The sequence below is a fragment of the Callospermophilus lateralis genome, chromosome 18 (genome assembly GCF_048772815.1).
Source record: "Callospermophilus lateralis isolate mCalLat2 chromosome 18, mCalLat2.hap1, whole genome shotgun sequence".
In the NCBI taxonomy this organism is placed as follows: Eukaryota; Metazoa; Chordata; class Mammalia; order Rodentia; family Sciuridae; genus Callospermophilus; species Callospermophilus lateralis.
Window position 1 is genome coordinate 15923772 of NC_135322.1, and position 23918 is coordinate 15947689.

At 36.7% G+C, this 23918-nt stretch overlaps 1 protein-coding gene across 11 annotated transcripts in view; it reads right to left on the reverse strand.

The window, feature by feature from the left end:
• Znf540 (zinc finger protein 540) overlaps window positions 1–23865 on the reverse strand; it is a 46497-nt gene extending 22632 nt beyond the window's left edge. Inside the window, exons 1-6 of one of the 11 annotated variants that reach the window (XM_076837671.1) lie at window positions 23616–23865; window positions 20971–21098; window positions 20750–20809; window positions 14884–15372; window positions 8922–9074; window positions 8256–8309 (exon numbers count right to left, since the gene is read on the reverse strand). The gene's annotated coding sequence lies outside the window, so the exon portion shown is untranslated. Of the gene's footprint in view, window positions 1–300; window positions 429–8255; window positions 13138–14883; window positions 15373–16930; window positions 17660–20068; window positions 20185–20749; window positions 20810–20970; window positions 21099–23607 lie in introns of those variants that run through there. The other 10 variants (XM_076837680.1, XM_076837681.1, XM_076837672.1 and 7 more) reach the window with 10 other exon arrangements.
• Window positions 23866–23918: the final 53 nt, after the last annotated feature.

The following is a 23918-nucleotide window of genomic DNA, read 5'->3' on the forward strand; positions in this document are numbered from 1 at the left end:
TACAAGTACTGCCATCTTAATGATATTGTTATTCACTCTTTCAATAGAGAATAGGGGATGTCTCAACATTTATTTAGCTCTTTCATTTAATTCTAGCAATTTTTTATGGTAGTTTGGTTTATATATTTTGCATTTAATTTTTTCCTTTAGATATGGCACATGAAAATTATTTTAATTTCATTTTTACATTGTTCCTTGCTAATACACAGAAATACAATTAGTATTTTTATATAGATCTTGTATGTGACCTTTTTGACTACTTCTAGTATGTCTTATATTACTTAAATATTTTCTACATACATGATTATGCGTCCATATAATATAGACAATTTCAGTTCTTTCTTCCCAGTCTGGATGATTTAATTTTTTTTTTTTTTCCCCAAAAGTCTGAAGAAACTCGGTAGGAGCAAACATTCTTATTCCTGAACCTAAAGGTAAAGCATAATGTTAAAGGAAATTCCCTTTTATTCAGACCTGAGATTTCCCCCCATGAATAAATGTTAACCTTACGCCAAATACTTTTTTATAAAATAAAATACTTTAAAAAAGAAGTACGCAAATCAGACAAGAAATAACCAAGAAATAAAACTCAGTTGAAGCCGGACACTGTGGCACACACCCACTTTTTGGTACTTACGGAGATGATAATGTGGTTTTGCTTTTTCTGTTGACAGAATTGATTTTTAGGGTGTTAAACCAATCCTATATTGCAGGGATAAATCCCATTGGTCATTTTTTTGTGTGTGTGCCCCTCAATGTAACTTCCTAAAAATATGGAGGATGTCTGTCTTATATTCACAAGGGATATTGGTCTATGGTATTCTTCTACTGTCTTTATCAGGCTTTTGTAGCTGTGTAATAATGGATTCACAGATGGTTTGGAAGTATTTACTCCCCTATTTTCTATAAAAGTCTGTGAAGGATAAGAATTATTTCTTAAATGTTTGGTAAGATTCCACAGTGCAGCTATAAGTCTGAAGTTAACTTAGTGAGAAAGTTTTAAATTAAAAATCCATCTCTTAAAAAAGTCCACTCAGATTTTGTATTTTTTAACAATTTCTTCTTCTTTTTGGTAATTTGTATCCTTCTAGAAATTTACTTGTATCATCTAATAGATGTCTAATCTATTTGCAGTCATTTATTTCTTTATTATTTCTTGTCTGATTTGCATACTTATTTTTAAGTATTTTTAAAGTATTTTATTTTATAATAGTTGTACATGGACAAAATACTTTATTTTATTTATTTATTTTTATGTGGTGCTTAGGATGGAACCCAGTGTCTCATACATGCAAGGCAAATGTTCTACCACTAAGCTATAACCCCAGTGCCTATTTGCAGTCATTTATAATATACCATTATAATCTATACTTTTTATTTTATAAGATATTTAGAGATGAGAAATGTTCCCTCTTTTATTCCTGTCTTTAGTACTTTGCTTGTTTTTCTTGGTCAGTCTGGCTAATATCCTAATATCCCTTGTAAATATAGACTTTAATTAGTTTTCTTCTACTCTTTGTGTCACTTTTGCTTCAATCATTTGTTTCCACTTTATTTTGCTCTTTGTGCTAGTGTTCGTGTTATTATATCTTTGTGTTATAAGCACCAAAATATAATTTTGTAATTGTTTGGTGCAATATACTTTTAAAAACTCAGTTGAAGCTGGACACTGTGGTGCACACCCATAATCCAGTGCCTGGGGAGGCTGAGGCAGGAATTCAAAGCCAGCCTCAGCAAAAGGGAGGCACTAAGCAACTCAGTGAGACCCTGTCTCAAAAAAAAAAAAAAAAAAAAAAAAAAAAAGGCTGGGGATGTGGCTCAGTGGTTGAGTGCCCCTGAGTTCAATCCCAGTACCTGCTCCCTCCATCCCAGATAAAAACAACCTCAGTTGAAGGAAAAGAGTAAAAAGTATTTTTTATATTTACTGACATAATTATCTTTACAGGCATATCTTGTCTGTGTTCCTTGTAATTACTACTTGTACTGATTTCCTATTGCTAGTAATAACAAATTAAAATAACAGAAATATACTCTCATATAGATTTATTTAAGTAAGACCTGCTCTTAGATGGGTCTCACCAGGTGATATTGTTTCACCACCTTTTTTGGCTTCTAGATACCATCTCATTCCTTGGGTAATGGTCTCACATCACAGCTTCAGTTCTCCTCTGCTTCTAGTATCATCTAGTTGCCTTTCTCTTTAATTCACTCAGCCTTTGTCCATCTCCAAAAAGTTTTGAAAGATGGTTTTCCTTTAAAAACTCCTTATTGAGTTTTCTCTTTAGCACTTTTAACAGGTCATCCCACTGCCTTCCTTAGCCAGGTGAGGGGATAACACGTGTAATCCCAGCTACTCTGGAGCCAGAGGCAGGAGGATGGCAAGTTAGAGGCCAGTCTGGGCAATACAGCAAGATCCTGACTCAAAAAGGAAGACAGGTTTAATTTTACTGCTTCTCTGACAGGTGATGAGTTTTTCATCAAAATTATGTTTTTAGCTATTATTCATATTTTTTTCAGCCTTTTTCCTCTCTCCTCTCTTTATGGTATGGTCACTATACATATATATATATGTATACACACACACAGTTAATAGCATTCCACATATACATTTCTCTGAGACTTCTTAAGAATTTTTTTTTTTAATAGGCTCAAGTGTAGGCTGTATTGGTTCATTCTCAGGTTTATTGTTTTTTTTCCTCTACAAATTTAAATCGACTGTTGAGACCCTCTAGTAAATTTTTCCTTTTAATTATCATACCTTTTAAATTCTTTTTTAAAGATATATTTTGCATCCTTATGTCAAAAGGACATTGAAGTTAATATAAAAAAACTCTCAATGGCCACAGCCAGGACAACTTGACCAACAAAATAAATAGCCGTAGTATTGGATTATATATAAAATAGTATTGGATTATATATAATAAGGAAATATTTATGAATCCATACAAATGTAAATGATTTAATAAAGCAAGAATTGGGGGAGAAGGAACAAACAAAAGTTCCTTTCAGATGAATTCCAATTGATGTATACAGAAGGAATGAGGAAGATAGAAAATCATGATGAATGCATCCCAGTAATAATTGTTACAGGCAGGGCATCTAGGCATGAGAAAATATTAGATAAATCTAAACTAATGGATATTGTACAAAATACCTGACAATGACAAATAAAATTTATACATAATTTTTTCTGTCTTTAGAAGTTTCAGAGTTTTATGTTTTACATTAAAGTCTATAATTATTGTTGCTATTATTATTTTGATAAAGGGTGAAGAGTATGCCAAGGTTTTTTTTTTCTTTTTACATGTGGATGTTCGATTATTGTAGCACTGTTTGTTGAAAAGACTGTCCTTTTCCCACTGAATTACCTTTGTATCAGTGTTAAAAATTACATGTGAGTCTATTTCTGGGCTCTCCAGACCTTTTTTTTTTTTTGGTACCTGCGATTAGGGATTGAACTCAGGGGTACCCAAACACTAAGCCACATCCCCAGCTCTATTTTTGTATTTTATTTAGAGACAGGGTCTCACTGAGTTGCTTAGTATCTTGCTTTTGCTGAGCTGAGGCTGATTTAGAATTTACGATCCTCCTGCTCAGCTTCCCCAGCTGCTGGGATTACAGGCATGTGCCACTGCATCTGGCTCCAGCCTATTCTTTTAATCTGGAATTATTCTCTCACGTGTACTACACTGCGTTGATGTTTTAGCTTTCTGTTATAACAAATACCTGAGATAATTGACTTATAAAATGCTTATTTTGGCTCGCAGTTTGGGAGGTTTCAGTCCATGGTCAGTTGGGCTCATTGTTTGGGGGCCTCTGGTGAGGCATATTGTGGTGGGGCATGTGGTAGAGCAAAGCTGCTCTCTCATGAGGAGGATGCAAAAAGAGGAGGAGGAAGCGTTTGGGGATTCGGCAGTCCCCTTTGAGGACACAGTCCCAATAACATAAAACCTCCCTTTTAAAAGGGAGGCCTTTTATTTCCCAATAGTGCCAAGCTTTGACCAAGCCTTTAACACAGGGGCCCTTGAGGGACAAACCAGATCCAAACTACAGCACTTGATTATCGTGGCTTTATATTGTTTTGAAATAGAGTAAAGTGAAGCCCCCAGAATTCTTTTAGAATTATATTAGCTATTTTGGTTCTTTTTCCTTTCCATAAAATTTTAGAATCAGCTTGTTGATATCTATGAAAAAGTTGTCATTTTGGTTGGGACTGACCTGAATGTATAGATCAAATTAGAAGATATTGTATTAGTATTAATTTTCTAATTCATGTACAAAAATCTATGTATGAATACATGAGTACATTTATTTCTTTCATCAGTGTTTGTAGTTTTCTAATTTTGTTAGATTTATCTCTGAATACTTCACTTTTTAGACAGTTATTAAAAATGGTACTCTTTTTTTTTTTGGTACCAGGGATTGAACATGGAGCACTTAACCACTAAGCCACATCCCCAGCCCTTTTTTAAAAAAAAAAAAAAACATTTTTTTAAAAAAATTTTTTGATAGATTTTATTTTACTTATTTTCTTACTTATTTATATGTGCTGAGAATTGAACCCAGTGCCTCATACTTTCTAGGCAAGCACTCTGTGAGCCACAACCTCAGCCCCATCCTTTTTTTTTTATATATATATTTTATGTAAAGATAAGGTCTTGCTGAGTTGCTTAGGGCCTCACTAAGTTGCTGAGGCTGGCTTTGAACTCACATTTCTCCTGCTTCAGTCTCCCAAACTGCTGGGATTATAAGCATGGACCATGGTACCTGGCTGAAAATGATACATTTTAAAAACTTTAACTTTTAAATGTTCATTACTGGTATATAGAAAAATGATAACCTTTATATATGAGCTTGTATCCTGTGCTCCTGCTAAACCCACTTATTAATCCTAAGAGTTCTTTTGGGGGGCTGGGTATGTGGCTCAAGCAGTAGCGCGCTCGCCTGGCATGTGTGCGGCCCAGGTTCGATCCTCAGCACCACATACAAACAAAGATGTTGTGTCCACCGATAACTAAAAAATAAATATTAAAAATCCTCTCAAAAAAAAAAAAGAGTTCTTTTGGTACTTCAGATTTTCTATATTTACAATCATGACTAACAATACTAATATATGAATTTTAGAGCTAAGTTTGGAAAGTATAGTTCTTTTTTTATATTTATTTTTTAGTTGGATACAATAGTTTTATTATTTTTTTTAATGTGGTACTGAGGATCAAACCCAGGGCCTCAAATGTGCTAGGCAAGTGCTATACCTCTGAGCCACAACCCCAACCTGAGAATGTAGTTCTCTCAGGAAAAAAGATAACTTAGAGGCTAAGACAGAAGGATTGTGAGTTCAGAGCCAGCTCAGCAAAAGCAAGGCGCTAAGCAACTCAGTGAGACCCTGTCTCTAAGTAAAATACAAAATAGGGCTGGGGATGTGGCTCAGTGGTTGAGTATCCCTGAGTTCAATTCCTGGTACCAGGAAAAAAAAAATTCTGATGTGATCCCAGCATGGTGGTGAGTTCTTGTAGTTTCAGCTACTTAGGAGGCTAAGGCAGGGGGGATTGCTTGAGGTTAGGAGTTCAAGGCCAGCCTGGGCAACATAGCAAGATAAGCATCAGGGAAAAAAAAAATTTCTGATGTGATAAAATGGCACAGAGGGAGTTAATGAAGCTTGCAATCTTCCTATCTCAGTCTCCTCGTCCAGGGTACCACAGTGCCCAACATAAAGGTTAATCTTATTACCCTGTCTGAAACAGGGTATGTGAATATTATAGCTATTACTATCTTATTCTTTAAAAAAATTTTTTTTTGATATCTTTATTTTGTTTATTTTTATATAGTGCTGAGGATCGAACCCAGGGCCTCACATGTGCAACGCAAGTGCTCTGCCACTGAGCTACAACCCCAGTTCCTTATTCTTTTTTTTTTTTTTCCTATTATTAAAACTATGTTATTTGAATTGTCTTTAAAAAAAAATACTTATTGGGCCGGGGATGTGGCTCAAGTGGTAGCGTTCTCGCCTGGCATGTATGCGGCCCGGTTCGATCCTCAGCACTACATACAAACAAAGATATTGTGTCCGCTGAAAACTAAAAAATAAAACTTATTTTTTTAGTCAAAAGTGGACACAATTATCTTTATTATGCCAGGCGAACGCTCTATATCTCTAAGCCACAACCCCAATCCCTTTTGAATTGCTTTTATTAGAGAGTTTTTGTAAGATACTTGGATTTCAGAGATTATATTGCTAAAATCTGAGAGTATTTGTTTTTTCTTTTATCCTAGGGACTGAACCTGGAGTGCTTCACTACTGAGCTACATCTGCAGTCCTTTTATTTTGAGACAGGGTCTCATAAGCTGCCCAGGCTGGCCTTGAACTTGTGATCCTCCTGTCTCAGCCAAGTCACTGGAATTACAGGTGTGTGCCACCACACTTAACTTGTGAGAGTAATTGGAAATCTCAAAAACATGAAGTAATTTTGAAAGGCTGTTCTATTAATTGCTATCCTGGCATTGACATCTCTAACATCTAAAAAGGTTTTAGATATTTGGAAGGCTTTTCAAATCAAATTAGGATTATTGGTGTTTCCTTTTCATATGCACAGAGGTAAAATAAAACCTACAACTAGCTTGCAGTCCTCTGTCTCCTTTGAATTAATTAATGTGATTCTTTCTACATGCTTTTTGCTCATTAAGACAATTAGAGTAAACAGGTCCACAATATGGGCGCAAATAACCAGGAAGTCAAGGAACTGAAATAAGCATCTCACTGTTCTTGAACATTCTTTTGCTATATCACATTAATGTAATGAGACACTTCTCAAATCAATATTATCTGTGAATGTTCAAAATTTAGGTAGGCAAAAATTTCAGTCACAGTCAAGTGAATGTATGCAAATGAAACATTAATGTGTTTGGTACCAAATCAATAAAAATGGCTTTATCTTTTCTCCATTAAACAACCAGTTTAGTTATAATTCTTGAAAAAATCCTTCAAATTACAATATGAATAATGTAACTCACATAATTTAACAATTTCCTGAGAAACAGTTCATATTATTAATATGGTTTAACATTACATACAAATCATTTCCTATGACTGTATCTTTAAAAATTTTATTAGCTGCATACTATTGTATAATACTTTGATTAACTTAACATTTTCCATATTAGGAACAAATTTTATACATATATATATATATATATATACACAACAGATATATTCAACAATCTATATACAATTTCAAGGGGTTGTTGTTTTCTAGAAACATAAGTTTAAAAAAATGCTCTTCTATATGACTTCAACATTTGCTTCATTTTCTTACCCAAGAGTGCCAACAAAAATAATTTCACATTGTTTTTTTTTTCTTGATGTACAGAAAGCTGAGGGTGAATGACCCAGAATCATTACATCAGAATAACAGGTAGTGTTTTCTGAGGATTTAGAATGTATGGGACATAGTCAGAAGGACTTTCCACTATTAACTCATCTAACCCTCATAATTCTATGAGGTAGGTGCGATTATTATTATTAGCATTTTCACAGTTAAGAAACTATGGCAAAGAGAGGTTGAATAAACTACCACTCAGGCTCACCTATCTAGCCAGCATTTTTGCCCAGGAGTTACCCAAGATATTCCATCCATACTTTTAGCCATTATACCATACTGCTGCTTACATATACCACACATAAGTGTATTCTAAAACAAACTTGTACTGCCTGATTAGAAAAAAAAAAAAAAAAAAGACCTCACTATGGATTGCTGCTAGAGTAGGTTGGATGTCTACCTTTGTTTAAACAGACCTCTGCCCAAACCACCAAATTCTTAAAATCTAAAAGTCTCAAAAGCAAAGTCTTTGTCACTGTTAAAATTCATCATATCTTCCCCTTACATTGCTTTCTAATTCAAGCCTGTGCAGAAAATTAAGAATATATTTAAGAGTATGTTTTCTTCTTTAATGAATTACCGTCTAAAATAATGGTCTAATATTATTTTCTAGAGTTGTATTTCTATAACATATGAATGCTTAATAACAGAGTTAACAGGAAAAACTGAAAGATTTGCAAAACGGATATGTACACAATTAATCTGAAAGACATGGTGGTTCCAAAAAAGAGCGGGATCTACCCCTCCAACGTCTGATTTCACTGTGGAAGGAAAACTTAAGATTAAGGGATATATTACATTTCAGAAGAATTCCAGACGTTTCCATGTTCTGAAAAACAAAATGCGATTTAATGGAACAAAAAGTAACCAAAACCTCACCTTGAATTTAATTTTCAGATACGCAGCAATGATTCTCCTCTGCTCCTCACCAGCCTTCTTTTGAAAATGGCAGGCCCAGCGGGTGGGGAAAAAATGGATGCGTGAGCTATCTGACCTTTTTTGAACCCAGTCTCTGCCGCCATCCCGTCACGACTCCCACACGCATGCGCAGAGGAACACTAGCCTGTTTGCTTTTCCAGAGGTTAGCCATGCTGAAAACCGCCCTTAACCTTTTCCATGGAATGTCCCTACGTGCCCTTCCAGCCCCAGCCGCCCGCCCTGAGTCCAAGCCCCAACGTTTCGTTGAGGACCTTCATTCTGGGGTTCCACTTTCAACTTTCCCCTTAGGAATTTTTTCTGCAGCTGATTTCAGAGCAGAGGATAGGAATCAATCTCGCATTTGGATATGAGCTGCGCCACAAAAGGGCCCTTGCATCAAATTACTGCCACAGGAGTTCAACCCTGCGCCATCCCGCGCCAACCCGCGCCAATCCGCGCCAATCCGTTAGAAACCAATAGAAACGTAAAGTAGCCACAGGCTCCATCCACACAAGCCAAGCCAAGCCCTGAGCCCTCCCTCCTCGTTCCCAGACAACAGACTCGACCTGCCCCTGCCCGCACTCATTCCTCTCAGAAAATCCACGGCCGCAGAGATGCGGGGCTCACCATCGTAAACGGTGGAGGACTCCAGGATAGCGGTTCCGGAGGTGCGCAACGTGTGAGTCTCAGTTCAGGTCCAAGACCGGAGCCTTTTCAGAGCCTCCTCAGCGCAGCGAGAGGGCGGCTGACGACCGAAGAGGCAGGCAGGCTGACTCAGACCTGCAAGATCAACTCGTGACTGATGCTGCAGAATATAATAGGGGCCCGAAGCCTCTGGGAAATGTAGTTCAAGGCCGAGAAAAGTCGTAGACCAAGGGTATTCTTCAGTCATAGGCTCCGCATCCAGTTCTCCAGGGCCGTGCCGCAGAGGCTGCCGGGAATGTTGGTGCAACGTGGACGCACACGCGCAAAAGCGAATGCTCGCCCTTCCCGCGCCTCCCACGCCTCCCCAGGGACTGAGGGTTCTCTGCCTCAATCCTGGTGGTGAGGCCCACCCCAGCGTTGTGGGGTGCCAAGATTATTTAGTGAGACAGGATGTTAAATAGTGTACTAAACCGAATGCGTAAAGACTGGACTGCGTTGCTTTTTTTTGTTTCCCCCCCTGTGCGTGGGGCTGTTCTTGCGTATGATTGTTTGAATGATGCACTGCAATGACTGCGCAGAGAATGTTGCGCAGTTAAGCTCAATTCTGACGCAGATGTAGAGTCTGCGGTTATGGCTTGGTTTGACGCATGCCTGAGGCTATATTTATCTGTGAATGCCTGGGGATGGTTTTGATAGCCTGCACTTCTGGTTGTTTTCCAGGGGCACTGTGCTCGTGAATTACTGTGTAACTATAAGAAGCTGGGTGTGGCGTTCTGATGAACTCCATGTTGGTTAGGTTGCCTTCAGGACTCTGGCAGTTAAGAGAAATAAAATAATTTGAAGCAAAATTGGAAAGGAGGAAGTAAGGTCTGTCATTATTGTCAAGGTGTTAGGATACCAAAATGTTGAAATAAGCAGGATTCTGTAGAAATAAGTGTTTCACTGTTTCTTCCTTGAATATGAAATCTTAGATGAATCCGACAAGTTCCTAAGTCACTCGTAGATAATAAGAAATCTTAACTCTTTAGTTAAGTCATTTTAGTGGTTAAAATAAAAGACGTCATGTTTAATGATGAGAAAACTTAAGACTTCATTTAAAACAAGAAATTTGAACCTTCTCTTTCCCAGACCCACTTTGAAATACAGCCATATTACAGTTATTGGTTAAAGCAATAGTTGATGTTTATAAACTGATCACATATTTTTTTTTTTGGCCTTAGAGCCAATTATATTCTCACAATTTTTCGCTTAACCTGGATTTAATTGGCTTGTATGTATATGGTGGGTTTTGTGTGTGTGTGTGTGTGTGTTCCTCTTACTGTCCCTTTCCAGGTATTACAACAAAAATGTAAGACTCAGCGATAATTTTTCTGAAAGCTCAAATCTTATCCCATAACTTTTTTGTTCTTGCAGAATCTCTTTCACAGTCCTTATCATAGCCTATCTGGATTGTAGAATTGCTTTAAGGCTTCATTTGTCCCTTTTCTTGATTTGGATTTCTGTGTCCTAACTGTTGCTAATTTTACATACTTCTCATTACTACTGACTGCCTCTCTACTACAGCTCTCCTAAAATGCAGGCTTTTGATGTAAATATTTTAAGTTGAAAGTTGTCTGAAAATATCTTCATTGTTTTTGTTTGATAGTTTTTGTTGGAGTGAGAATTCTACAAATCAGAATTTAAAGGTATTACTTCATAATCTTGTGGCTGATGTTTATAAAAAGACTCTTGTCATCTGTTCCCTATTTGTGTGAATCTTGTGTTCCCAAACCTCCTGGAAATGTTAAATTATATTCCCAGTGTACTGAAATTTCATAATTTTGTGTCTGGGTGTGGATCTTTTTCAAGTTTTTTATGTGGATACCAGGCAAGCACTTTTAGTCTAGAAACTATTGTATTTATGAGCTGTTAAATTTTCCTTCCTCCTTCTTCCTGAAATGTATATTATTTGATAGAAATTTTTCGTGGGTTGAGCCTCTAAATGTTTTTCTCCTATCTTCTCTCTTTTTAAAAAATATTTATTTATTTATGTATATTTAGTTTTAGGCGGACACATTATTATTTTTTTTTTTTTTAATGTGGTGCTGAGGATTGAACCTAGTGCCTCATGCATGCCAGACGACACTCTGCCACTGAGCCACAACCCCAGCTCCTCTCCTATTTTCTCTTTTATCTCTTTATTTAACTCAAGAATTTTTTTTTTGAAATTTTGTTAACTTTATCTTCCAATAGTATTTAAATTTTAAATTATTTATATTGTTAATTTCCTAGAACTCTTTCCTGGTTTTTATTTTTTCCATCTTCATAGCAATCTGTTCTGTTTGGATACAGTATTTTTCCTTATATAATTATGTATTTTAAAATATTATGTAGTATGTTTACTGTCTGATTCATAACCATATGAATTACTGATTTGTAATTACTGATTTGTAATTACATTCATTATTATTTATTTGGAGTTCTCATGGCTCCATGTATACTCTCTTATGACCAAATTCCATGTCCCTATTTGACTTACTCTGTTCCTTTCATATTGGAATTTTTCTCAAATACAAGGTAGTCTTTCCTTCTAATCATTGGTTAGTGCTTGTCAATTGACAAGAGTCCTGCTCTAGCCTTTTCTTTGCAAGATCCACTAAGGTCAAATCCCTTTGCCATTTAATTTTTCTTGAGAGGACTTCCACCTGTGTGGGCTAAGTTTTGAGTTGCTGGTATCTGGGAAAAGAAGCCCCAGAAGGCTTCTGAGTGTGGTTTGTTGTCTAACTGTGCCTTAATTGGCCCTTCTTTGGGTATCCGCCATATCCTGTTAAGATCAGTTTATCCAGAGATCAAAACAAGGAGGCAAAATAAAGTGGGAAAGGCTGGAGTACAAGTTCACGTATATACTTTCAACCAGAGGCACATGTCACCAACTGCCCTTTCTGTGGATTCTGGGCCTTGGGTTTGTTTGTTTTTTGGTACTGGGGTTTTAACTCAGGAGTGCTTTACCACTCAGCCACACCCCATTCCATTTTTTTTTTTTTTTTTTTAGTTTTGAGACTGGGTCTCAGTTCCTGAGGGCCTTGATGAGGCTAGCTTTGAAATTGGGATCCTCCTGTCTCAGGCTCCTGAGTTGCTGGAATTACAGGTGTGTGCCATCATGCCCAGCTGGAACTTGGGTTTTACACAGTGAATTGCCTCTCCTGTGTCATTCATGTGCCTTCTGGTATCAGAATTCCTCAAATTTTCAAAATCATTGTAGTATCTCTCATTTGCTTTTGTTCTTATTGCTGTTTTTTTTTTTTTGCCTTTTGTAGTGTGATGAGAAATAAATATGTGTGCTTTACTTACTCTGTAAACACAAGTTTTACTTTTAGTATTTTCTATGACAAGAATGGTCACTTATTTATAACTGGTTGTGTGTCCTATTTGTGCTTTTAAATTTTCTGTTTAATTATTTTCTAGTTTTATCTTCATCAAGTTCTTTTACATGTATCTCTGGGTTTCTTATTCTTCCGTACTCTTGTAACTCTTGTGTTTTAACCGTATTTTTTGGCTTGAACTCACTAAAATAATTCTTCAGCTCTGACATTATTTTCTCCCCATTTCATTTTGGACACACTACCTTAAAATTCTACACACAAATATACATATAAACGTAAGTGGAGTTTAGTGGATAAAATTATTATACTGTACAGATCTGTACCTGGTTGATAACCAGGTTAAGAAATTCAATTCCATTGAAGCTGTTATATGTTCTTTCCCAATCAGTCCTATTCTTTTTTCCACAAAGATAACTATAATTTGAACTTAGTGTTACACATTCTGATTCTCTCTTTATACTTACCTTCCCATAGCTCTCCAAATAGTTTACATTTGCATGTGTTTGAAATTTTGTGAAATGACATTCTGTGTATTCTGTCTCTTCTGTTTTATTTCATTTTTTTGGTACTGGGGATTGAACCCAAGGCCACTTCACCACTGAGCTGTACACCTAACCCTTTTTATTTTTGGTACCTGGGATTGAACTTAGGGTCATTGAACCACTGAGCCACATCCCCAGCCCTTTTTATATTTTATTTTGAGACAGGGTCTTGCTCACTTGCTTAGGGCCTTGCTATGTTGCTGAGGCTGGCTTTGGACTTGCGATCCTCCTACCTCAGCCACCTGAGCTGCTGGGATCATAGGCATGGATCACTGTGCCCAGCACTTTTTTTTTTTTTTTTAAATTTTGAGACAGGGCCTTCCTAAGTTGCTAAGGCTGGCCTTGAACTTGTGATCCTCCTGCCTTGGCTGTTAAGTCACTGGGATTACAGTTGTACACGACTGAACCCAGTCTATCACTTTTTTAAACCCAAGATTATGTTTTGGGTATTTTTTTAGTTCATTTTCTTGCTGCTGGGTGGTATTCTACTGTGTGCCAATTTTTATTTAATATTCTACTCTTGACAGACACACCCTCCCCACTCCCCATACTAATGGTGCTGCTATGAAGAGTTCTGTGTGCCTTTAAAAGTGAATATGTATGGGCTGGGGTTGTGCTTCAGTGGCAGAGCACTTGCCCTAGCATGTGTGAGGAACTGGAATTGATTCTCAGAAATGCATATAAATAAATAAAATAAAATAAAGGTCCATTGACAACTAAGAAAATATTTTAAAAAAAAGGTGTATATGTGTTAGGATAACTCTAGAGTATAATTCCTACAAGTAGGATTTACTTTTGGACTCTGCTAAATCTTCTGGATACGTACCTTTGGCTTGTAGTTTTATAGTGGTATTCTAGTTCATGACTTGGTTTTTACCTTCTTTATGGTGTCTTTTTGACCAATAAGAATATTTATCATTCCTTTAAATATCATTTATCATTCCTTTAAAAACTCTTCCCTAGTATAAGGTTGTAAAGATACTCTGTTCTCTTACAAGTTTAATAATTTTCTTTTATATTACTGTACTTAAGCCATATTAAATTGTTTTTTCAAATAATGTGAAGAATCTATTGTATTTCCCATATGATAACAAATTATCTGAACATTATGTTAACTTTATAATATTCTGATAACATTACTGAAAATGTTTATAGATATTCATAATAAATTGATTTTCCAAAATCTGTAGTGCCAGCTTCTGTATATAAAATTTCTATAAATACACTTACATTAACAATTCAAGTATTAAAATCCACAGTTCAAGTATTAAAATCATATATTCATTTGCAGACTATTACTAATAATTTACTTTTTTAAATGTCACATAAATTTCACAGTAATTTCATGGTATATGAACATAGCTGGAAAAAATGAAAATGAAACCATGGGGACAGTACAGGTTGGAAAAGCAAAGCAAAGCAACTTCTAAATGAATGTGATGTAAGCTTCCTCTGGGACAGACCAGTCAGTCTAGTTTCCTGGCTTTGTGCCCCAGCTAGCCTTCTGCTCTGCCCTGCAGCTGAAGGGATTCAGATTTCCACTCTAAAAATAGTGTGCTTTTCTCTTTGAGCCAATATTTTTGCAGTTTTTAGATGGAAGCAGAGGGCATTGGTGGCTCTGATATTGGGCTACAGGTTGTAGAGGAAATAGTGGGCTGCGATCTGTCTGGAAAGTGAGCAATAATTATATTGGGGAAAGACCCATTCCCATCATAACTCTATCTTCCTACCACAAAATTCTGCAGAGATTCAAATAAACTAGTTCTAGAAAATCATTTTAACTTCTGCCAGGCCTTCTTTCTTGTTACCATTTGAATGTCCCCACTAAAACTCAAATTCAAATTTAATTGCCATTTTAACAGTATTAATATCAGACATTTGAGAGATGATTAGGCCTTGAAGGCTCTGCCCTCACAGGTAGGATTAATGCTTTCATAAAAGAGTGAATTTAGCCCCCCCCACCCATTTTTTGTCTCTTTTTTATCTGAGACCATCTCAGTACATAATACAGGCTCTATCTTGGAATCAGAATTACCAAACCTGCCAGCGTCTTGATATTGGACTTCCCGGACTCTTGAACAGTTAGCCAGTAAGTTTCTATTCTTGACAAATTATCCAGTCCGTGGTATTCTGTTAAAGGAGCACAAATGGACTAAGATATGTCTCTTTAATCTCTTATAGGAAATTAATTGAAAATTTATTTACTTATATGTATGAATGAGAACAAACTTTAGTATTATTTTTAAATCCATATTACTTAAACTGAGGGTAGAGATCACTGGATAGAAGCAAGGTTTAAAACAACTTCTGGAAGGATGATCAGTGACAATGTTACTTAGTACAACTTTGTTATTAAGGAAGCATAGAAAGGTGAGTTCATTTCTCACCTCTCTGGGCAGAAGGTGATTGCGAGCTAGCAGAGTGGCTCACATGGGTAATCCCCACAGCTTGGGAGGCTGAGACAGGAGGGTGACAAGTTCAAGGCCAGCTTCAGTAACTCAGATAGGTCATAAACAACATAGTGACACCCTGTCTCAAATGAAAAAATAAAAAGTGCTGAGGATGTAGCTCAGTAGTAAAGTGCCTCTGGGTTAAATCTCCAGGCTGCCTGTTCCTTCCCCTCCAACATACACATAAAGAATGTGACTACAGGAAAGTAAGATAGGCATAAAAACAGACGACCAGGGCTGGAGATGAGGCCCAGTGGCAGAGCACTTACCCAGCATGTGCAAGATCCTTAGGTTTGATCTCTAGCAACACACACACACACACAGCATATCATTTTACTACAAAAAAAATTAACCTCTATGATTCAAGCAGGCCTACATATTTTCATTCATTAATTCTTCCAAATGTTTGAGGGAATTAAAAATACCAAATACAAATTTTTACAAACAGAAAAACCAACTTTATGATGCCAAAAATGTCTTTAAACTAACCTTGGACATTTCAGGCTAATATCTCTCATAGTTGTAAAATCTTAAACAATAGAGCTAACCAAATTCAGCAAGTAATAAAATAAGTGCTGACTAAGTGGAGTTTACTCCAGGAATGTAAAATTGTTTAACATTCAAAAACCAATGTAATTTACCACTTTAACAAAATAAAGGAGGAAAGTATGATCATGTCGTACTTGACAGCAGTACATTTGAAAAATCAAGTATTTATCATCATAAAAACTCTCAATAAAAGTAGTGTAGAAGGAAATTGACTCAACCTAATAAAGAGCATTTTAAAATAACCTTCAGGTAACATACTTGATGGGTTACTCAAGGGAATGAAACAAGGGTATCTTCTATAACTACTTATACTTGAGATTATACTGGAGGCCCAAACCAGTGCAGTAGGATAGGAGAAAGAAAAAATGTACAGGTTGAAAAAGATGATGTATAGAAATATTTGCAGATGACATGGTTTGTATATGCAGAAAAACCAAAAGAATTCTAAAATTATTTGAATAAATTTAGCATGATCACTGGATGCAAATATAAAACATAAATTACATTTCTATGTGTCAATTGCAAATAATTAAAAAGTAAAATTTAAGCTGAGTGTAGTGGTGCATGCCTGTAATCCCCCAGCATCTTGGGAGGCTGAGGCAGGAGGATTGAAGATCAAAGCCAGCCTTCAGCAACTTACTGAGACCCTAAACAACTTAAGCAAGACCCTGTCTCTAAATAAAAACATAAAAAGAGCTGGGGATGTGGCTTAGTGTTTAAGTACCCCTGGGTTCAATCTCTGATAAATGAAAGGAAAAGAGTAAAAATTTAAAATAAAAGTACTTATAGCAAGAAAAATACAAAAAATAAGAGGCACAAAATCCTCACAAAACCGAATCAAACAACAAATAAAGTTTATATACTATGTGTTATGATTTGGACATAGTTTGTCTCATTTTCATGTGCTGGGAAGCTTGGTCCCTAGTGCGGTGGTGTTGAGTCGGGAGAGCTAGGACCTGTGGAAGGTGGTTAGGTCACTGGGGGTGCTAAAGTCAGAAGAGATTAATGTAGTTCTCAAAGGACCCAAGAGGAAAATACATTGTTTTAAAAACAGCAAGCCTGATCCCTGAATCCCTCTAGTTTCCTACCTCATAGTGTCATCACTTCCTTCCATTTCTTGCTGTTTCTCCACCACTGTATGAGACAGCCAGAAGGCCCTTGCCAGGATGCCAGCACCATACTGTTTAGACAATCCAGCCACCAGATTTACCAAACTTAGATAAACCTCTTTATAAAAAAGTCCCCAGCCTCTAGTATTTCTTATAGCAACACAAAACAGACTATATACGATGAATAATAAGTGGAGACCCAAGAATGCAAATTTGGATTAACATGCAAAAATCAATGTAATACACCACATGAACAGAATAAAGAGAAAATCAACTTGATTAACTCAAAGACACAGAAAACACATTTAACAATATCCAACATCCTCTTCATGATAAAAATACTCAACAAAGTTGGAATGGAGAAAAAGGTCCTCAACCTAATAAAGGGCATTGTCTTAGTCTGTTTGAACTACTATAACAAAATACCACAAACTCTTTGGGGTATCAACAACAGTAATTCATTTCTCACAGTTCTGGAGACTGGAAGGTCCAAAATCAAGGTGTTGGCAGATTCATGTCTGATGAAGGCCTGCTTCCTCACAGGTGATGCCTTCTTGGTGTGTCCTAGAGTAGTGGAGGCGTGAAGGGTTTCTCTTGGGTTTCTTTGGTAAGGGTGCTAATTGCACTCATGAGGGCTCAGGCCTTAAGACCTAATGTTATTCTCTTATACCAACAGAAAACAGACTCAGGATAGTGATTCTATGGGTTGGAGTTGTGGCTCAGTGGTAGAGCACTTGCCTAGCATGTGTGAGGCACTGGGTTCGATTCTCAGCACTACATAAAAATAAATAAAGTTCACTGACAACTAAGAAAATATTAAATAAAAAAAGATAGTGATTCTCCCAAAATTGATCTGCAGATTGAACATCATCCCAATGAAAATTCAAGCTAGCTTTCTGGCAGAGATAGATGAATTGATCCTAAAATTCATATGAAAATATAAAGGACATCTTAGCAAATACCAAGTTTTCCAATTTACAAACACGTGCACGTCCCTGCATTGCTTCTACTTTCTTTTTTTTAAAAAAAATTTTTAGCTGTAGATGGCCACAATACCTTTATTTTATTTATGTATTTTTATGTGGTACTGAGGATTGAATCCAGTGCCTCACCCATGTGAGGCAAGCACTCTACCACTGAGCCACAACCCCAGCCCCATGTCTCTGCATTTTTTTAGGTCTTTATTAAGTTACTCTCACTAATGTTATGTAAATTTTAGTGGAAAGGCTTTTTACCCTGTCAAAAAAGTTTTACTGAAATATAATTAATGTAAAATGCTCCCATTTAAAATAATCACTAATTTTTAAAATATTCACAGGTGTGCAAACATTCCTATAATCTAATTTTAGAACATTTTAATCACCTAAAAAAGAAACTCTGAACCCATTAGCAATCTTTCCCAATTCTTATCTCACACCCTCCACACCCAAGCAATTATTAATCATCTATCTCTATAGAATTTCCTATGTGAACACAAGTTTTCAATTCTTTTGCATACCTAGGAGTAGAATTGTTAACTCATGTGGTAACTCCATGCTTAGCTTTTTGAAGACAGCCAAACTGTTTTCTATAGTGATTATACCATTTTAAATTCTACCAGCAATGTATGAGGGTTCTAATTTCTTCATATCTTCAACATACTTGTTATTATTTGTCTTTTTGATTCTAGCCATTCTAGTAGATATGAAGTAATATCACATTTGTCTATTGACTAATATAATTGATCATATTTTCATAGGCTTATCAGTCATTTTTCTTTTTTTTTTTTAAATTTTTTAAAATATTTATTTATTTTAGTTTTTGGCAGACACAACATCTTTGTTTGTATGTGGTGCTGAGGATCAAACCCGGGCTGCACGCATGCCAGGCAAGCGCGCTACCGCTTGAGCCATATCCCAAGCCCCTTATCAGTCATTTTTCTGTCTGGAAAAATGGCTATTTGAATCTTTTGCCCATTATTTATTTTTTAATTGTTGAGTTATAGCAGTTTTTTATATGTCTGGTATTTGTTAATTCACCCTATATTTATAGACTCAAGGAAAATCCAGGGAAATTCAGTTTTATTTGGGTAAATCAACCAATTGGTTCTTGAAATACATATGGAAATGCCCAGGACCAAGAGTTGCCATGTTAAGGTTGCTAAGGAATATAGTTTAGGGGATGGGGCAGTGGCTCAGTGGTAGACTGCTTGCCTACCATGCGTGAGGCACTGGGTTCGATCCCTGGCACCACATAAAAATAAACAAATAAAATAAAGGTATTGTGTCCATCTACAGCTAAAAAAATTTTTTTAAATTAAGAGGAAAAAAAATAAAAGAATACAGTTGAGGGCTGGGGTTGTAGCTTAGTAGTAGAGCCCTTGCCTAGCACTTGTGAGGCACAAGATTCGATCCTTAGCACCACGTAAAAATAAATAAAAGGTATTGTGTCCATCTACAATGAAAAAAAAAAAAAGAATACATGGGGCTGGGGTTGTGGCTCAGTGGCAGAGTGCTCACCTGGTACGTGTGAGCACTGGGTTAGATCCTCAGCACCACGTAGATTTAAATAAATGAAATAAAGGTGTTGTGTCCATGTACAACTAAAAAAAAAAAAAAAAATCAAAAAGATTACAGTTTAGGGGTTGGGGCTGTGGCTCAGCGGTAGAGCACTCGCTTAGCACGTGCAAAGCCCTGGGTTCAATCCTCAGCATCACATAAAAATAAATAAAATAAAGGTATTTAAAAAGATGTAAGCATAATATAAAAAAATTACAGTTTACAATTTATATCATAAAATTTCAATACTTAATCTTATAAAGATTATGTACATATAGGAATAAAACAAAGTAGAATATAGAAATATACCCACACACATAGGTCACATGATCTGTTAAAGAGGCAGCACTGAAAATCAATAAACAGTGTCAGCAACAACTTATGAGAAAAAATATATCTTGACCTCTACATAAAAACAAACAAAAAACTTAATTTGAGATGGATTACAGTCCTAAATTTTAGGAAAGGTAAAACAATAATGTTTCTAGGAGGAAAATAGAATACCCTTATTTTTGGTCTATTTTGTGCTGGTATAACAGAGTACCTGAGACTGAGTATTTTATAAAGAACAGATATTTACTTCCTTACAGTTCTGGAGGATGGGAAGTTCAAGATCAAGGCACTGGCATCCTGTTTCTGGTGAGGGCCTTCCTGCTACAGGGGAAGGCAGAAGGGCAGGTGGAGACAAATGCTGTGTCCTCATAGGGCAGAAGAGCAAAAGAGAGAATGAAAATCCAGTACAGCAAGCCCTTTCTTTTTTTTTTTTTTTTAGTACCGGAGATTGAACTCAAGGGTACTCTGCCACTGAGCCACATCCCTAGCCCTGTTTTGGTTTTTATTTAGAGACAGGGTCTTGATGAGTTGTTTAGCACCTTGTTTTAGCTGAGGCTTTGAACTTGTGATCCTACTGCCTCAGCCTCTCCAGCCGCTGGGATTATGGGTGTGCCCCAAAAGCCCTTTATATAGTGTCATTAATCTGTTCATGAGGTCTGGGCCCTGATAATTTAAATACCTCCAATTAGGTCCCACCTCCCCAAACTGTTACATTAGGGATTAAGTTTCAACATGAATTTTGAAGAGGACAAAAACATCCAAACATTGCACTTTGTCTGCAATGGCAGGGAAAAGTTTTAAACAGAATGAGCCATCAACTACAAATAAAAGACTAATAAACTGATTTCATTCAAATGAAGAGCATATGTTCTTCAAAAAGATTTCATTATTAGAGTGAAAAGGCAATTGATAACCTGGGGGAAAATACCTGTAACATGTATCAATACATATATCCTACAAGGGCCTCATTTTCAGGATATGCAAGTACCTATAAATAAACAGAAAAAAGAACAAATTGATTTTAGTAAAATGGTTAAGAGCTGAAGAGGCAGTTCGACATAGAGGATATTCAAATGGCCATCAAATGGCTAACCTGAACGTTCATCAGAGAAACACAAATCAAAATCACACTTAGTTACCACTACTCACCTATTAATATTACAAAATTTAAGAAGACGGAGAAGAGCAGCTGAAATCCTTTACTTTGTTGATAGAGGTGTAAACTGGCACAACCACTTTGGAAAGGTATGTGAAGGTATATAGATATTTGGCAGTATCTACAAATATGTATATACACACATATTAGAGAATATATGCCTACTTATGACCCAGCTATTACACTATTAGATTCCCCACAGAAATGAACGCTAAGTCTACCAAAAGATATTTCAAGAATGTTAAATGTCATAATAGCAAAAATACCAGAAGACACACAAGTGTCTACCAATATAAAATAGATTAAATTATGATAAGGATTGAACAACTACAGTCTGTAGACTAAAGCCAGCCCATCACTGTAGTTTTGCATGGTCATTAACCTAACAATAGTTTTAAGTGGTTAAAAAATAGCATTTTCTGATATATCAAAATTATGTGAAATTCAAATTTCCATGTCCATCAAGCTTTTTGTTTTATTTTTTCTTCAGTACCAGGCATTAAACACAGTACATCATCCATGCTAGAGAGGTACTTTACCACTGAACTACATCCTCAATCCTTTTTAAAAATTTTATTTTGAGATAAGGCCTTGCTTAGTCATCAATGCTGACTTTTGATCCTCTTGCTTCAGCCTCCCAAGTAACTGGAATTACAGATGTGTGCCACCAATTCTAGTTCCCCATAATGTTTTGTGAACACAGTCATGTTTATATGTCATCTGTGACTGCTTTCATGCCACTTAAAGGGGTTGAACAGATGTTACAGAGACCATTAGATCTACCAAACCTAAAATATTTACTAGCTGGTTAAAGGAATTATTGCTACACCCAATAAAAAAAGACAATTCAGAGTTATTGTGGATGGCAACAAGACAGACATATCATTTATCTGACTGCATTCACGTGAAGTTCAAGAATACCCCCAAACTGCTGGGCTCTTTGGTGCATGCCTATAATCTCAGCTACTTGGAAGATTGAGGCAAGAGGACCGCAAGTTCAAGGCTAGCCTAGGCAACTCAGAAAGATCCTGTATCAAAATAAAAAAATCAAAATGGCTGGGGGGGTACAGCTCAGAGATAGAGTACCCCAGATTCAATACCCAGTACCACAGAACAAACAAAACAGAGAGAAAGAAAAAGAATACCCCAACACTAACCTATGGTTTTAGAAGTCCAAATATTGGTCATTTCTGGGTGGAATCTGGGGCAAAAGGAAGTTTTTTTTTTTGGTATTTAGAGACAGGGTCTCACTAAGTTGCTTAGGATCTTGCTAAGTTGCTAAGGCTGGATTTGAACTTGTGATCCTCCTGCCTCGGCCTCCTGATCAGCTAGTATTACAGACATATACGATCATACCCAGCACAAAGAAACATTCTTGATCAGTGTGTGGCAATTGCCTGTGTATGTAAAGGATCATTGAGATGAATATGCAATATTTATGGATTTTATATAAATTATTCCTCAATTTTAAAAAAAGAAAGACTAAAGTTCAGTTTGAATTTCCTTTCATCTCTTTCCCATTTCAATTTTCAAATATTTGCTATGTGAATTACTTTAACTTTCATCTCCTTCAAATTTTTAAGGCAAATTGATGTTCCAGGTTGCACTGTCCAATAGTAACACTGCAAGTCACATATAGCTGTTTAACTCTAGGTTTATCAGAACTAAATCAAATTAAAAGTCCAGTTCCTTAGTCAAACTAGCCACATTTTCAGGTTCTCAATAGCCAGATATCACTAGTAGCTACAGTACTGAATAGCACTGTATTAAAAAATGGGATCCAGTTTTATCCTACTGGACAGCAATGTTCTAAAGCCTCACATGACTGTTGTTCTTATTTTAAAGGTGAGGAAATTGATGCTTAGAGTTTTAATGATAACTCTTAACAATTTCTCTCATTCTCACAATACTATGTTCACATACTTCTTTTCCCACAATCACTACCAAAGGTCAATCAATTCTCAACGTAATTTATAAAATTCTGTAAGAACCCAAATATCATTGTCTTTCTTTCTAAGTCTGATAACATCCACAAAGCTAGTCATACAGAAGTAGACCAGGTAACCCCACCCAAAAGACCCTTGCCATAATTAAGATTCTCTTCTGGGCAGAAAGATTTTTAGAGTGTCAGCAGGTTTTCACATGAGTACTGCAGAAAGCTCAGTGTGGTCTGAAGCTTTCTCTTTCTTGTAATGCCAGGTTTGCAGACAAAACATGTGAAATTATGGTCTAGCCTAAGAATACAGGACAGAGAGTAACTGTTATGTGAACCCCCAATCCCCACTAAGTACAAATCTAAAAGAATTTCCAGACTCGGAGTCCAAAAATTTTTAGGCACTAGCTCCTCTGGACCGCTGCAGCTTAAATAAGCCTGCTTCCTGAAAATTCCTCAGGTATCCAGCCTCATCTGTCCTTCCCAAAGACCCTCTCATGCACAATCCCAAATGGACCAATATCCCACCTCAGTCTCAAACTCAAGTTAATATGCACCACATTCACAAGGACAGCCACAGTCTTTCCCCACAGGGGACATTGGGACAGATAGACACACACACACACACACACACACACACACACAGGGCTGTGAAGCAGGTATCACCCCCCGCCCCGGCCCGGAAACGTTCATCAACCTGGTTACCGTGGCGACCGCGTCCTAGTCGTAGATCTATCTGAAAGAAATCCAGACCCTGCCCCGCAGCCTTTTGCAGTTTTTCCAGTTACGGACTACATTTCCTTGAAGGCCTCATAATAAGATGTAACCTTTTTTGTGTGAGATTTTCTAGAAGTTCTGGGGAGCCAGCTGAGTAAGACCGCTCAAATGGGATTCCAGCCCGGTGTCCATTCTGGACCTCACCACCAGGCCTGGAATCACCCTGATCCTGCTTGTATCCCGCTGTAGACCACGTTTCCCGAAGGCCTTTGCGTTTCTGCGACATTTCAT